This window comes from Lissotriton helveticus, chromosome 9 (genome assembly GCF_964261635.1).
Source record: "Lissotriton helveticus chromosome 9, aLisHel1.1, whole genome shotgun sequence".
Lineage (NCBI taxonomy): Eukaryota > Metazoa > Chordata > Amphibia > Caudata > Salamandridae > Lissotriton > Lissotriton helveticus.
This window is the reverse complement of record NC_136070.1, coordinates 759,988,109-760,004,199: the sequence shown is the minus strand read 5'-3', so window position 1 is coordinate 760,004,199 and position 16,091 is coordinate 759,988,109. Positions and strand designations below refer to the sequence as shown.

Here is a 16,091-nt window from a genome sequence, read left to right as displayed (position 1 = left end):
GACCTAACCCTAGGCTTGTCCATATCAACTTCGACCCCCTCGTTTGAAATACAACCACTCCAGAGTCAGTCCACACCCTCCAAGCCCCTTAGAACATCAAACTTATTTCTTAAGGGTAGATGAAGGGGAAACCTATCTGGTCCGTTATTAATAAAATGTCTGGCTTCAGCAAAGTTCTGTGACAGGGATAACAATCTAGGATTTATATGGGGGTAAAAGTATTGGAGGCCTATCGATAGAATATCTCCTGACCGACCAAAACGCGGTTTCCTACGTATATGGTCTACAACCCAAGGATCTCCGAGGTTGACAATTATGCAGTCCCCCTCGAGGTCTTTTGTACTCTGGCCTATCCAATCCACCCGCCTCACACCTAAAATCTCTGTATTGGAACCCGGGGGTAATTGACTATTCTTATTAAGCCAACAAATGACTTTATTCCTAAGTTCTCTATCTGATTCACGGGATTCTGGACTTAGTTTTGGCACCCCTGTTAAAATAATAGTGAGGGTAATTGATTCAGGGGGGAGATTCACCAAAAGAGGCCTTTTTTCTATCAATTGTTTACCATGGGGTACGCTGTTCGAAATTAAAGCCTTAGTGAGGGGAGCCAGCCTTTGCACGGTAGGACATAAAGTTTCCTTGATTGCAGCACCCTTATCAGCACCCTTATCCCCCAAGACTGGTTGAACAGACTGACCTTCAACAGTTTTATTAACCGCTGAGTTTGTTGCTTTAGTGGGTTTAGCCTTGACTGCTTTAGCAGCAGGACGAATTCCCCCTTGATTACTTTTTATGCTTTTAATCAGCACGTCTATCTTTAGTGTATTCCCTTTAACAGTTTCTTCCAGGTGCTCCGGTTTTTCATTAATGATCTTAGTTCTACGAATTAGAGGCAATATTAAGGACCTTACTAAAGATTCCATTTTGGTTAATAGATCGTCGTTGTTATTAAGCAGTTGATTCTGAAATGAAGCCGGATTTTTTAAGGCGCCATTTAAGGGTGTAGGTTCAACTACCAACAACGAAGAAACTCTTGGATTTTGTTATTTTGGTGCTTTGCTTATAATCTGACCACTATTCTTCTTATGACCCTCCCCGCTCTTCCTTTTCTTGGGTTTAGGGGTCAGGGAACCGTTTTAATTTTCCTCCCCCACCTCCCCCACCCGCTCCTTCGCTTGTAATACCAGGGGAATGGAGGTTGGGGGGGTAGATAAAATAGGTGTAGATGTTTTACGGCTTTCATTGCTAGAGAAGGAACCCAATGCAATTAGACTCGATGTAGTACCGCTAACTGAACCCGCTGCCAAGTCTTCTAATAGACAGGGTATAGGGCTAGAGACTACCAAGGGGGCCAACTCATTACCATCAGCCGGTGTTATAGCTGAGCCAATCGCCCCCAAGGAAGACCGCTTACCAGTCAAAATATCAAGCGACAAACGTTTTTCTGTAAGGGCTATTTCCTTCTCTAGTATTTTGGTGGTCCAAAGTACCTGTAACTAGTCCAGCGTTTGTTTTCACAGTAACCAGTCTATTATTCCCTGATCGTAAGGCCATAATGGCTGACCCACCTTTCACCGTTAGTTAGTATTACAATAGGTTAACGACTTTATAGGTAAATCTATCATGCAGCACAAAATTGGACAAATCAATTTCGATATACAACCTAACAGGCTAACCGGGAATTAAAATGGGGTGGCCCTGCCCAGCCTTGGACGGCCGTAGACAGCCCGCCCTTTGCCCGGGCTTCGCCCCGGACTTCGTCCCGCCCGCGTCCCGCGTGCGCGGGTGTAGGCATTGCTAAAATAGTTAGGAGGAGGGGAGCGGTAAGAGGCCCCAGCTGTGGCCAATGCCGTCACCCAAGGCCTGCTGGTCATCGCAGTCCCAAACCGGCTTCACAATAGTTCTCTGCCCCTCAGTTTGGAAGGTATGCAAGATTCAGCCTCCGTTGGTTCGTTGATCCGTGAGAAGAATGCAGTAAGAATAAAATGAAAAGCGCCCAGAGTCCTGCGCCTGCGAGCGGCCCCGCGAAGTGGGGGTCGCGTGGAGTTATGTAGGAGAGGGAGGAGGGAGCGGGAAGAGGCCCCAGCTGTGGCCAATTCTGTCACCCAAGGCCCGCTGGTCCTCGCAGTCCCGAACCGGCTTCACAATAGTTCTCTGCCCCTCAGTTTGGAAGGTATGCAAGATTCAGCCTCCGTTGGTTCGTTGATCCGTGAGAAGAATGCAGTAAGAATAAAATGAAAAGCGCCCAGAGTCCTGCGCCTACGAGCGGCACGTAGTCAATTGTGTTAGTCTCTCCGTTGCCTTTTTCTCAGGCGCTGGACAGGCGTCCTTTCTAGATTCCATTGCACAAACCAATCGCAGTTTGGGGAAGGGAGGAGATGGCTGATCTACCCAATATATACATATGTAGCGCAACTTAGCTCCTTAGCCCAGTCAAGATTGGGTCAAATTAGATCAATAGAATGGGTGCAGTTCTGGTAAAGGCTTCAAGTGACCCATAGCTGGGTCAACTTGAAGTTTGAACTAAAGAGAAGATTAGAGCCAGGTTCAAGCAATAAATACAGGCAGCACGGGCTCTTATGGTAACTAATCTGAAGCACTGAAACGCGTCCCCTCCCGTGTCACATCAAAGCAGCCAATAGCTATTGTCAGAGGTATCTAAACCTCCCGTGAGCACTGTTCCCTCCAATCACCAGTTATAGCCCGTGCCAGGTTTGCCACTTTGCCGTTGTCGGAGCCCTGCTGGAGGGCAGGGCAGTTCAGGGGCCCTCAGACTGCCTCAAGTGATTGCTTGCGCTTAACCCACGTTGTTTCTGCAACAGGAGGAGAGACCCTGGGCTTGGGGTGCTTTAGTTTCAGGGCACACGGCTGGTGCTGCTGGCAGAGGCACGCCGACAGACCAAGCGCAGACGAGGTGCAGATGGAGCCAGTCTCAGCCTGCGGCTGCACTCATGCCGCTGCTATTGGTGCTCATCTCTGCCTGTGACAGTTGCATGCACCACTCGCCCCCAAAGCAACAACACACCAGACACCAGGTGAGGAGATCACCTGAGGCGCTCGTAACTTCCTTTGAGCTGTGGTTGCAGATGAACGTACGAGGGAAATTGCATTATGTGCATACAGACGGGGGATTGATTCATATATATCTGAAGGCAGGAGGCGTCAAGGGAGGAGGTTAGTTGCTTCTTACTAGGAGACTAGTTTCCTTGAAAGTTTCAGAACCAAATAATGTGAAGTGCAGTATCAGAATGTGATTTTGTGCATCTAGTATCAAATCAATGTATAGATGCGCGTGCCTGATGTGCAACAATTACAGTGAAACCAATTAAGAACATTTCCACACTAAGAACAGTGAAGAGTAGGTCTCCTGTGTCTGTAGAGTTTTTTATTGTTTAGAAAGGCAGTGGTAAAATCCCACTCCGCTGTTCTTCCTGTTCCCTTTACTTCTGCTTGCCGATGTAAAATTGAAGGTCCTCCGATTATCATCATAGGTTGCCACTGTTGCACTCCATGTATTTTAAACAGCAAGACTGATCTTGTAAGGATTAAAAAGCATAAAGAAATAGCATGTTTGGTCAATACTAGAATGGTAATTAGCGTAGAGAAACAAAGAAAATGGCAGTTTCTGTCTCGTAATCTGGAGGCGCAGACAAAGGACCAGACATAACGCTGGGTGATAACGATTTACCGACCTCTTTGAGCACGCTTCAGTGAAGGAAAGAGCTTTCAAGGTATGCCAAAGGGTGAACGGAACTCTGTGGAATTTCACTGAGTTTTTATGCACCTCCGCAGAGTACGACTCCATGAGTTCCACCCACCCCTAATTATAAGATGCGCCCTTCACAATCGTGTAGGCAAAATCCCTGTAACACCAGCTGTTGTTGGTGTGCCTATCATTGCTGAATAAGCATGTTTCAATAGGTCCTTCTCCACTTACTAAAAATTATACTGCCAGGTGGAACGCTTTATCCCTTTTACTTGTCAATTAAAGTTACACCAAACTTACAAAACGGCCACATCCATTATTGCTAAACAACAAAAAAGAAAAGAATATGTAAAGGCTTTGGCTGTTAAGTCAGATAGTACACCTGTTCCACGATGGCCACCTATACATTCGGTGTATTTTCAATAGGCAGTAGAGCTTGTTTCAATATATGAACCTGTTCCAAGATGGCCACCTATACATTCGGTGTATTTTCAATAGGCAGTCGAGCTTGTTTCAATATATGAACCTGTTCCAAGATGGCCACCCATACATGTGTTATATTTTCTATGGACAGTAGAGCTTGTTTCAGTAGGCAAACCTGTTCCAAGGCAACCACCCATATATTTATTATATTTTCTATGGGCAGTAGAGCTTGTCTTAATAAGTGAGCCTGTTCAAAGATAACCACCCATACCTTTGTTATGTTTTCAGTGGGCAGTAGAGCTTGTCTCAACAAGTGAGCGAAGATAGTCACACTCTACATAGAGATCTATTTTTAAAGGAAATAGCTGCAGTCCCTGAATTCGGCAGTCCCTCACCACTCAGCTATGTTTAACACGATTTGAGCTTCAGATGCGAGAATAGGACTTCCCGACTGTACAAAGAAATTACGCAGAAGCGCCTGCTCTGTTTTTTTCTCCAGCCAAAACTGGTAAAGTGCACCACAACTTGTTAAACACCCGTCTCACCAATTCCTTCAGTAAGGCAGTGCTGAGATCAACTCCAGCTAGAATCAGCCATTGAGGTGTTCAACCAGTGGCTGCTCGCACAGGTAACACTGTGGGGTGGTGGGCAGGAACGGGGCTGGGTGGGGGGGGGGGGGGGGGTAGGGGAGTGTGATATACGAAGGAGAATGAAGTAAAGAAAAAAATAAAAGCCCTTACTTTGCGCTTGCAGCATCAAGGACTAGCCCCCCCCACCCAGCCCAGCCCCGGAGCATTACCTGTGGGAGTCGCCACTGTGTTCAACCCAGCTCGCCGCCAGTGTAACATGTTCCTTATTATTGCACAGGACATCTGAGGAGCCAGTTCAGGTAAACGCTTATTCAAAACACCCCAGCCAGCTCCTTTGCTCAGCCCAACTCACTACTCTGGAATGCTATGATATATCATTCCAAGGTTGCTGGACTTCGAACAATGAGCACTAGCCCGATGACCGCATGTCATAAGACATCACGCACATTATATTACCTACTGGCGGTCGCCAGTAGGTAGTTATAGTTAGGACCCATTATCCATAGGAAAATTGCAAAAAAATTTTCCCCAATAACTTTGGCGCTGGATGACAAATCTTCGCAAAATTTTCAAAACTCGTGCGCGCTCCGGTCCGCTCCCATCTTGAAAGTTTCGGGGTGATTCGGTAAGCAGGGGCCGGGTCCCAAAATGTGTTTTCCCCATGCAATTTTCCATAGGAAACTTTAGACACGGCTACAGCCCGAACTGCTGAAAGGAATTACACCAAATTTGGCAAAAATGTAGCCCTTGGTTCAGAAAGAGACCTTTTTGTTAAATGGTGTAAATCCATTCAGTAGTTGCTGAGAAAATCAAAATTTTTAAAATATCTACATCTATGGCCGCGGAGAATCCGTGCAACCTACAGATTAGGATCTGCGCACCCTGCCGATCACGAGCTGCATTCTAATTGGCTATCAACAGTCCAAAGCAGGAACTGTTGGCAGCCATCTTGTGCCTCGGTAGAAGCAAGGTGCAAGAAAACAGTAAAATGAAGGTACAAAACAAGAATAGGGGGCAGGGTTGAAACACCCTGGACCCCTGGGCATGCTTTTTTTTTTAAACGCCTGATGCGCACAGGGTGCGCAGATCCAGCCACGAAAATGAAAAAAAGCGGAGTGCGGGCTCCCGCGCTTCGTTTAAATAAAGCCCCCGGGTGGGCCAGGTCCCGGGGTCAGAAAAACAAATGTGTGGGGGGCCCAATCCCTCCGACACTGCCCCGAGGACCGCCACCCCCCCCCCCAGGGCATTGATTTTCAAGATGGAGGGCATCCAAGACCACCCTCAAGCCCCGGGGACCGCAACCCCCGGGGCATTTATTTATATATTTTCAGGGAGGGGGGGCACTCGGCACCCCGCTGCCCCGGGGTCCGCCTCCCCCCCCCCTTTTATGTTAAAAAAGAAATCCCCCCACACGCGCTGAGGACTGCAACCTCCCCGAGGCTCTAATTATTAAAAAATGGGGCGTAATGTAATGTAAATTAGCATTTATAAAGCGCAAGCTGTCACTCTGCAAGGAGTATCCTGGCGCTGAGAGATTGGCAATGAGAGTGGGTCCTAGCTTGTGTACCGGTTAAATCAGCGCCAGACAGCAGACATCGGAGATGTTGTATATCCAGGTCTTCAATGCCTTCCTAAATTGAGTTTCAGTTTTCTATAATCTGAAGTTGATTGGGAGTGCGTTCCAGGCTTTGGTCCCCAGAATGGCAACAGTTTTTCCTCCTTTTGTTATCCATCTGAAGATGGGAGGTTTCAGGAGGTTGGCTGTGGAAGACCTAAGAGTCCTGGTAGTGGTATAGGGGAAGAACTGTGCTGAGAGATACTTAGGTCCTAATTTAAGCATGGCTCTATAAGTGATTAAAAGGATTTTAAAAAGGATTCTTTTATGAATCGGGAGCCAATGCAGAGCTTTATGCGCCACTGATGCAGACGCTCTGCTTGGGAGTCTTAGGACCAGGCGCGCTGCAGCGTTTTGAACCACTTGCAGTTTTTTTATCATGGTTTTATTCTCTCCTGCAAGGAGGTTGTTGCAGTAAGTGTAAATGTAAATGTAAATGTAGGTGTACTTATATAGCGCAAACCTGTCGCCCAAAGGGCATCCTGGCGCTTGCTTAGGGAACCCGTCCTGGTATTCCCCTGTGAGAAACCCCGGCAGGGTGTCCACAAGGTGAAAGTCAGGCATCCCGCCGCGAGGGGCCGTTGTGGAGATTAAGCAAGCTATTGCCCAGAGTCGCAGAGTGTGAACCCGTGAGTCGAGGAGGCACCGGGGCGAGAATTATCGAGTCCGTGGAATATTTAGCCCAAGACCCGCCGAGGCGGGGAATTGAACCCTGGTCCAGGACCGATCTCAGCTTCCGGGTCTGCCGCCTCTAACCCCTGAGCCACACTAGCCCAAGCGCGGCAGAATTAGGGCCACTGCTAATGATTTCCTTGCCGGAAATGGGATCAAATCAAAGAATTTCTTTAATGATCTTATTAGGCTAAAGCAGTTCCCTGCTGTGGCTGACACGTGCGGGAGAAAGGAAAGCGCAGTATCAAACTGTACCCCTACATTTTTTGCTACTTTAAACATATCCGGTGGGGGAGTAGTTCCCTCTGGCCACCACATGTCTGGAAGAAAAGTTACATCTTTCCCAATGGGAAGGATTTCCGTTTTATGTTAGTTATGTTACTCTTGCTTATATAGCACTCGAATCACCTGGGGGCATCTCGGCGCTTTACTCTGGAAACACCCCGAAAACAGGTAGCACAGAAAGATAGGGGAAGATTAATACAGAAGTGCCTTTAGATGTTTTCTGAACACCAGGTAAGAGGGAGTTTCTCGCAAGGATAGCGGTAGACTGTTCCAGTATTTGGGTGCGAGGTATGAGAATGCCATACCTCCGAATCTACGAAGTCTGATGCGGGGGACCAGTAGTAGCTGTTGGGAGCCAGACCTCAGAGCACGTGAGGGGACATATTTTTTCAGTTTCTTCTGGAGGTACTCTGGCCCCTGACCCTGAGAGGCCCCGTAAGTGAGGCAACAAATTTTAAAGAAGGACCTCTGTTTTATTCGAAGCCAGTGTAACCTTCTCAGCAGTGGTTGCGAGGGGGTGCCGGCTGGCATATTCATGACCAGCCTGGCTGCCGTGTTCTGGATGACCTGTAACTTCTTCAAAGATGTGATTCCTATTTCAGCTAGTAATGCATTCCCATAGTCAATACGGCTCATGACTAGGGCTTGAGTAACTGTTCTGCGGTGTTCCGTGGGGATAAACGAAAGGATCTTTCGCAGTAATCTGAGCCTGTGGTAGCAGGCGCCTGACACTGAGGCTACATGATCTTGCATGGACAAGGACTGATTGGAGTTTAATGCCCAAGTTGTTGACAAGATTTAGGCGTGGGGGGCGGCCCAGTTGTGCAGGCCACCAATCACCATTCCAGACCTCTGAGGCTTTTCCTAGGAGCATCACCTCCGTCTTGCTCGGATTCAACTGTAAGCAATTGTTGGTCATCCAATTGGAGATCGCAGATATACCCATTACAAAGCGGATTCTGTCAGTCTCCAAGTTATGCCCAATGTTGAAAAGTAGCTGGGTGTCGTCAGCGTACGAGATTCTTTCAAACCCCAGGGCCTCCACCACCTTAGCTAACGGGGCCATATAGATATTAAAAAGTGTGGGGCTAAGGCAGGAGCCCTGGGGGACACCCTTGTAGAGTGCAATTATATCAGATTGGTAGGGACCCATTAGAACCGATTGTGAGCGGTCCGCTAAAAAATTCCGTAGCCATTTATGAGCAAGGCCCTTGATACCACAGAAGCTAAGCCTCTCCACGAGCCTATGGTGAGAGATGGTATAAAAGGCCGCGGAGAGGTCAAGCAAAATCAAGATAGCTGAACCTCCGGCGTCCACTGTGGTTCTGAGGGAATCAATCACTGCTAGAAGAGCAGTCTCAGTGCTAAAACCCCGCCGGAAGCCGGACTGGGCGGAGTCCAGGATGTTATTTGACTCAAGGTAGCTGTTTAATTGCATATTAATCCGACTTTCCAATATTTTCCCCAGGAGTGGGAGTAGAGATATGGGGCGATAGTTGGCCAGCTCTGCTGGGTTGGCCGTGGGGTTTTTTAAGATGGGGCGGACATAGGCTTCCTTCCAGGGAGCTGGAATTACTCCTTCCATAGAAAGATTAAAAATCTTTTGTACTGAGGGGGCCAGACTGTGGGATAGAAGAGACAGAATTTTTGGGGGGCAGAGATCTGCTGGTGAGCCCGATTTGGCAGAGGTCAAGGCCCCTAGCGTCTCTGATAGGGTGACTGGCCTGAAACAGTCTAAAGAGCAGTCCGTCCTTATAATAGCGTCATCTAGATTGACGGTGCTAGTTAGGGTGGCCAGCTGGTCAGTAGGGAAATTCGCATAAATGTTTTCAATTTTCTCAGAAAAAAACTCAGCTAGGGAATTGCAAAGGTCCTTAGTCTCAACAGTGGGTTGTTTGCACACCGTTGGTTCGACAAAGTCCTTCACGATGTCAAATAGTGCCTTAGCCGAGTTTTTTTATTGCTCAATTTGATTAGCAATGAACACACAGCGTGCTACCTTCAACTTGCAATGGTAAGCTGCCAGAGCCGTTTTATAAAGGAGTGTTGATTGCACTGTTTTATTACGTCGCCACTGATGTTCCAGTTTTTTACATAAAGACTTTTCCCGACTCAATTCTGAAGTGAACCATTTAGCTGAGTTACGGCTTGGGGTGGACCTGGGTTTGTGTTTCGTGGGAATGGTAGTATCTAGAGCTTTCCTCAACCCTTCGTTAAATACTGCAACATGTAATCTACCCCCCGGTCTTCTGGCTGGAAGGTTGTCCGGTAGGCTTCCTTGCAAGCCTGTGGGGTAAGTTTGTTCCATGGCCTCTGTGCGGTAGGGCAGCTGCTGCCAACCAGGTCCTTCTGCCCCAGCACGGGCAGGCGGTATGTAAACTTAATCAACGCGTGATCCGACCAAACAAGGGACTGTGGGGGATCGTATTTAAGCGCCTCAATATTAGTAAAAACTAGATCCAGGGTGTGGCCACCATTGTGCGTGGGTCCTTGTATTCTTTGATAGAGGCCCAACTGCTTCATGTCAGTGAGGAGTTTATTTACTTCCGGTAGGGGGCTCAGTTCGCCGTGAAAATTAAAATTAAAATCTCCTTCGCACCAAAAACGTATTTGCGGCAAGAGCATACGTGGCTATCAGGTCTATGAGAGTGTCCGTGAAATCGGTTTTTGGGCCAGGGGGCCGATAGACCAAAGCTCCCGTCCAGCACTCCGAGGCTGAGAACATAGCTTTAAAAATCCCGATTTCCAGACCCTCATCCAATTGAGAGTTAATCCAGGAAACATTAATATGCCGTTTATAGGCTATGGCTCTTCCACCCCCTGTTTTTCGTGTCCTATCAAGGTGAATAAATTTGTAAGTTACTGGGATGGCTAGGTTTATAGTCGGGTGGTTTGTGGAGTTTAACCAGGTTTCGGTCATAAAACACAGGTTGGGTGAGCGGGTGTTTAACAAGTCCTAAATTTCAAACTGATGTCTAGGAAGGGACCTAACATTGCATAACATGAAGGTATGGGCCTCCTCCGTACTGGTCCACAGCGAGTGTCTGTACGATCTATAGCTAGTGATTTTATCGCCCTGGAAGGTGCACTTGCTACAGGCCACCGGGCCCTCTATCTGAGCCGGGAACTTAGATGGACAGGTTAGCATATCCCCCCCTACACTGTAGGCTGTCCTCCGTATGGTATGGAGTACCGCTGAGGAATAGACTAGAGTATTAGCCTGATTTGTAGCTGCCTGAGGTGGAGAGACTGCTTTGGCCCCTTACCACGTCCTGCCGCGGACGGGCGCAGACGGTCTTACCTTTGGCGCGCCGAACCGCGCCCGATGCCCGCATCCGCTGCGCGGGGGCATCACCGTCTTCTTTTGTAATGACGCCGCTCACGTCAGCTGACTGAGCCCCGTCTCCTCCGCCCCGCCTTCAAGGTGGGCGTGGAGTGTGTCAGCAGCGTAATGGGGAGGTGTGGTCACCACACCTAATCGGCGGAGAACCGTGGAGTCCTAGTCTTCCGTAATGCAGTAAGTTCTTTAAAAGTGCTAAAACACGAATGTATACAAAGAAAGAGTGCAGCATTAAAAAAGTCAGTAAAGCAAACACACAAGTCCTAACTCCCGGCTTTCCGCCTCAGGAGTGTCAGAGTAGATTACAGTAGAGTAGATTACATTTATCGGTATTACATTTAAGATGGTTATCCCTCATCCACTGGATAACTTGCGATAGGCAGCATTTAAAGTTCAATTCGGCCTCTGTGTTGTCATTGTTGAGAGATACGATCATTTGAGTATCGTCTGCATAGGACATTACTTCGATTCCGAAGGAACTTATAAGAGATGAGCGGGCCATATAAATATTGAACAACAGTGGGCTCAATGAGGAGACTTGTGGAAGTCCTGTTATGATTTTTTTCTCCGTCAAGAGGAAAGTACCTAGGGTCACCACTTGTCTACGGTTGGTAAGAAATTATTTAATCCATTCCAGAGCAGTGCCTGAAATGCTGCCACATTCGAGTCTCTTTAGAAGGATGTCATGCGAAATGGTATCGAACGCAGCTGACAAATCGAGTAGGATCAGGACTGCTTTCCTGCCATTGTCTGCTACGATTTTTAGGGCCTCAGTGACTTTCAGAAGGGCTGATTCAGTTGACTGCTTCGGTCAGAAGCCCGATTGTTGCGGATGGAGAATATTAGCTGCTTCAATGAATTTAGTAAGTTCCTTATGTACACATTTCTCTGTTATTTTACCTAACACAGGGAGTAATGAAATGGGCCGGAGATCAGAAAGCACTGAGGGGTCAATATTCCGTTTCTTTTTGAGAGGTTTTACCAGGGCCAGTTTCCACTCATCTGGTACTATGCCTGTACTTAGTGAAGAATTAACTATTTGGTTTATGACGGGGTTAACTAGATCAATAATTTTATGGAGGATCATGGGGGGACAGGTATCTAAAGGAGAACCTGATTTGCAAGCCATGATAGCCTCGTGAGTCGATTCTAGAGGTACCGGTTTGAAGGTTTTAATGCAGTGAGCAGTGGGATGGGAGCTGATTCGGTGGAATCATCCCCATTGTGACTGAGTGATTAAAAAATTATTTTGAATATTAAGAATCTTTTCTTCAAAGTAGGTTGAGATGTCATTGCACAGAGTTTGTGAAGGATGTAATTCTTACTGCAACCCTTTGGGGTTGGTGAAAGATTTTATGACCGAGAAGATCGCTTTTTGTTCTAAATTGGCCTCCATTATTTCCTTTGAATAGTACTCTTTTTTAGAAATTTTGATATGGTGGTGATATAGTTTTCTGCTCTTTCTATAAGCTATTCTATCTACACTATTATACGACATTCTCCACTTACGCTCCTGTTGCTTACAACTGGAATGATTTAATGCTAAATAGGGCGTGAACCAAGGGGCCTTCTGAGTTTTTGATTTTTTGTTCTTGTGCTGTTTCTCTAGTGGCATTAGCTCGTTGCAAACCGTCATAAGCCAGGAGTGGAGAAGACAAGAGTCACCCCCCTGGATTTCCTGTCAGAGCGGGCGTGAGTGTTTGTGCGTGGGTGGCCAGCTTTGGATTGTCAACTAGTTGAGCCCATTTACGTCTGGGTTGAGAGTCAGGGGATGGTAAATCAGAGCGACTTTTCTGTGGCATCATGATTATAAGTGATACCAGAAAAAGGTCTGACCAAATCAGCGGGACAGGGGTGTCTACTGATAGGGCCGTGAAGTTGGAGCAGACCCCATCTAGGATATGGCCCACCTGATGAGTTGGAAGCTCCGCCTGTTGGTTTAAAGTAAGGAGCTCTATACTTTGAAGGAAATTGGTCACGGACCCCCAAGCCCCAGGGACCACCACCACCCGGGGCTTTGTAATTGTTGGGAGGGACCCCCTCCTGGAGCCCTCGATGGCCCTGGGGGCCGCCAACCCCCAGGGCCGGCTTCTGCAGTGTCCTGGGGTGCCTACCCAGAGACATTGCTGTTTGCTATGGGAGGGCGGGAGCCAGTGAATGTGGTTTGGTTTGATATTTAAACATGTTTTTTTTCAGTGAATATATATTTCCTGGATTCCTCTCGTCTCCTTACTTTTGACGGAAGTCACGGCACCACAGCAGTAAGTTAAGTAAATTGCTTTATTTAATTAAAACACCATGTGCAAAGTGCAAAAAGAAGGACGGCTTACGCGTTTCGACTACAGTTAGGCTTTGACTGGAAAATTCTCCAATTCGACTCCACAGTTGGAGAAAACGGGGCCGCATCCGGTAATAACAAACCGAAGAGCCAGAAATTTAAAAGATCAGTTGGTTCATAGCCATTTAAAAAAACGAAAACAACTTGGTTGAAGACAAAAGGGTTCATCAAATGCCATAATTGCAAGGTGTGTGAAATTGCGAAACCAACAATGGAAACAACGATGGCAAATAACAGTCTGGCAGATAAAGGAATTGATCACATGTAAGAGTCAATATACAATTTACATCATTGAGTGCCCCTGCAAGTTAAAATACGTGGGGAGCACCATTTGCAAACGTAACATATACTCGAACATGTTCGTGCCACAAAAAATAAAGATAGAAATAATGCAGAAGCCAAGCACATGGAAACCCATCATAACGGAAATTGGAAATCTCTCAAATTTTATGGGATTGAGACTATACCATCATCAGACGGTGGCCACCGAGAAAAAACTTTACGCCAAAAAGAGTCTCGACACATCTTGAACTTCCGGACCATGACACCTTTTGGACTGAATCAGTCGGAAGAACTGTATATACATTTGCGAATCCTAATATTTAGCTTCCGCCTGTATGAATGCATATAGAGAGGAACAAAGGAGTAAAAAAGATATTGGAAACAAATAAAATGGGATAAAAAAATAAAGAATGTCAAAAATTAATAAAACTAGGCCCACTGGAGGGCCAAAGCAAGGGGATTACCAAAACAAAGGACAACTAAGTGCGATAAATATGGATCAACCCACTGGAGGGTTTTAAAACGAAACATTTGAATAACTTTATTGACAATGCGTTGAAAATCCAATTTATAACTGTATAAGTGGAATCCCGGGTGTCCTAGAATTATATGGACAATAATGCAATTGTTAAAGTGAATGAAGCAGAACATGTTAAAAAAATGCCTCACGATGATGTTTTCATAAATGATATATGTCGTATACATAGAAAAACTACAGAGCCCAGAAACCTCTGGGGACGTTTTTTTTTTTTTGAGTAACAAAAAGGAAGCCGTGTAACCATGGCTTCCTGTAAAGAAAAGTTTTTAAAGAATTTGTAACCACATAGAACCTGACCGTGAACAAGGTAGACAGAGTTACGAAAAGCGTGGGTCATCCTGTGCAAGTGTCAACTAATAGATTTAAGAATAAATTAACTTTCACAAGAAACCTTGCTGGAGTTGCGGCTTGTCTCCTCGGAGACATGTTTGGCTGATATATATATATATATACACACACACACACACACACACACACATACCTACTCACACTGGCATGTTTTATATTGTGTTTTACTTCTTTAGAATGGATTTGATTGCAAGTATTTTTAGATTAAATAATTGCTTTTATGAAAGAACGTTATTTGTTTTCATATATTTAATCTCTTTTTGTTAAGCCGAATAAAGATCTTTTAATGAACATACTGTGGTAAATGCCCTCTTATACCCACAAAAAAATGGCACCGTTCTCCCACCAAGTCATTCAATAAACACCGAGGAAGATCATTGTACGTTGAAGGACCTAGACTCAAGAACACTTTTTCCTGAGAGATCCAAAGCTAGCCACTTGTTGCTCAGAAAAACATTTGAAACCGTAGCTATTCAAATTTGCCTTCACTTTCCTTAAAAGCAATGGTTACAATCGAAGTACTTTGGGTTATCCGTTACCTGCTTGCACGCTTACCCTCGCTACATCGTTGTTTTAAGTACCCCAAAAGAAACCTACGTAGACCTTTATAAATCATACGAAGAAAGACACGTGCTGCGATAATAAAAATGCTCAGCAAGTCGGTGCTGACAACTCAGAACAATGGAAGTTCTGATGGCCTCATAAATGCAACATGGGTACTTCAGCGTGAAAAGGAACTGATTTTAAAGAAACTTCCACACGCGCTTCTAAAGAAGAAATAGACTTGAGCACAGAATTGTTAGGAATTATCCCTTAAGCGTGATAGGAGAAAACGTCCGTGTTGATATTACGTAGAGATCGAAAGCCACTGCAGCAGGGATTTTACGGCATTCGCTGCTCAGCAGCCCACAATCTGTAATACAGCGGAGCTCCACGTTGCTCAGCTATTGTAATGCCCGCATTGTACAAGACAACGAAGCAACACCCGTTAATCACAAGCTCATACACCCCCCAAAACAAACCCGAGAACGTTTACGCACTGGATTTCTTAAACCCATCTAATAAGCTTGGTCCTAGGTCAATTAAGGAAGCGTGTGATGGATAGATGGTACTTGCTCTTCCCCTAGCCACAGATACAACTTCTCAACTAGCGGTCGAGCGATATTAATACATAGGCCCCAGCCATGCTACTGAATTGTTCAACTGTTCATCCTGACAAATAACAAAACCCCATACCACCGAACAACTTGATTTCACCTACCTGGCGCGACCGGTTGGAGTCTGCCACAGTAACCTGTCTGCTGTAATAGCATAACGAAGCAAGGGCCATTCAATTGTAGAGTTTCAGCTCACAGTCTAGAACGACTTACATTTGTTGACAGCGATCTGGTCTGGGGGCGCCAATGGCAGGACTGGCTCTGGGGCATGCCCATATATGGAATACAAGCTAGCTACCGGGCCAAGAGGGAGCATTGTAAAGAGAAAGCCCAGAGAGGAAACGAATACGGAAGAGGGAGAGTGTCTAAAGATCTGGTCAATTAAGAAACGAACAGAACGTACACAAACCGCTTAGTCCTGTCCCTATTTTTTGCCCTTCAGAGTGGCTCCTGGGAAATGCAGGCTACGTTTGTCCCAGAATGTGAGGCTTTTGCCTGTGTGTTTTTTTCTAACAAAAAAATGATAACGGAGCAGCCAGTGCTCCCGGCCGTAAACGGTAGGCACATATTTGTAAAACCAAAAACCGGGACATTTCACTGAAATAGAAGAAGGGCTACAGTTTTACTTCAAGCAAGCGCCCAGAATGACAGCGCTCCGCAGCAGAGAATTATAGAGCAGGCATGTAGAACATACATATAATGCAATTTTTAAACACAGAAGCTTGCCTGTTAATTAAATTGCTCTATTGAAACAACTGCGAACAATCCTTGCTTTGTAAAACATAATAAAGCAC

At 46.1% G+C, this 16,091-nt stretch overlaps 1 protein-coding gene across 2 annotated transcripts in view; it reads right to left on the bottom strand.

The window, feature by feature from the left end:
* The window catches only part of FBXO46 (F-box protein 46), a 411,664-nt gene extending 396,085 nt beyond the window's left edge, over nt 1-15,579 (bottom strand). Inside the window, exon 1 of one of the 2 annotated variants that reach the window (XM_078660893.1) lies at nt 15,511-15,579. The gene's annotated coding sequence lies outside the window, so the exon portion shown is untranslated. Of the gene's footprint in view, nt 1-15,401 lie in introns of both variants that reach the window. The other variant, XM_078660892.1, reaches the window with a different exon arrangement.
* Between the last annotated feature and the right edge of the window lie 512 nt (nt 15,580-16,091).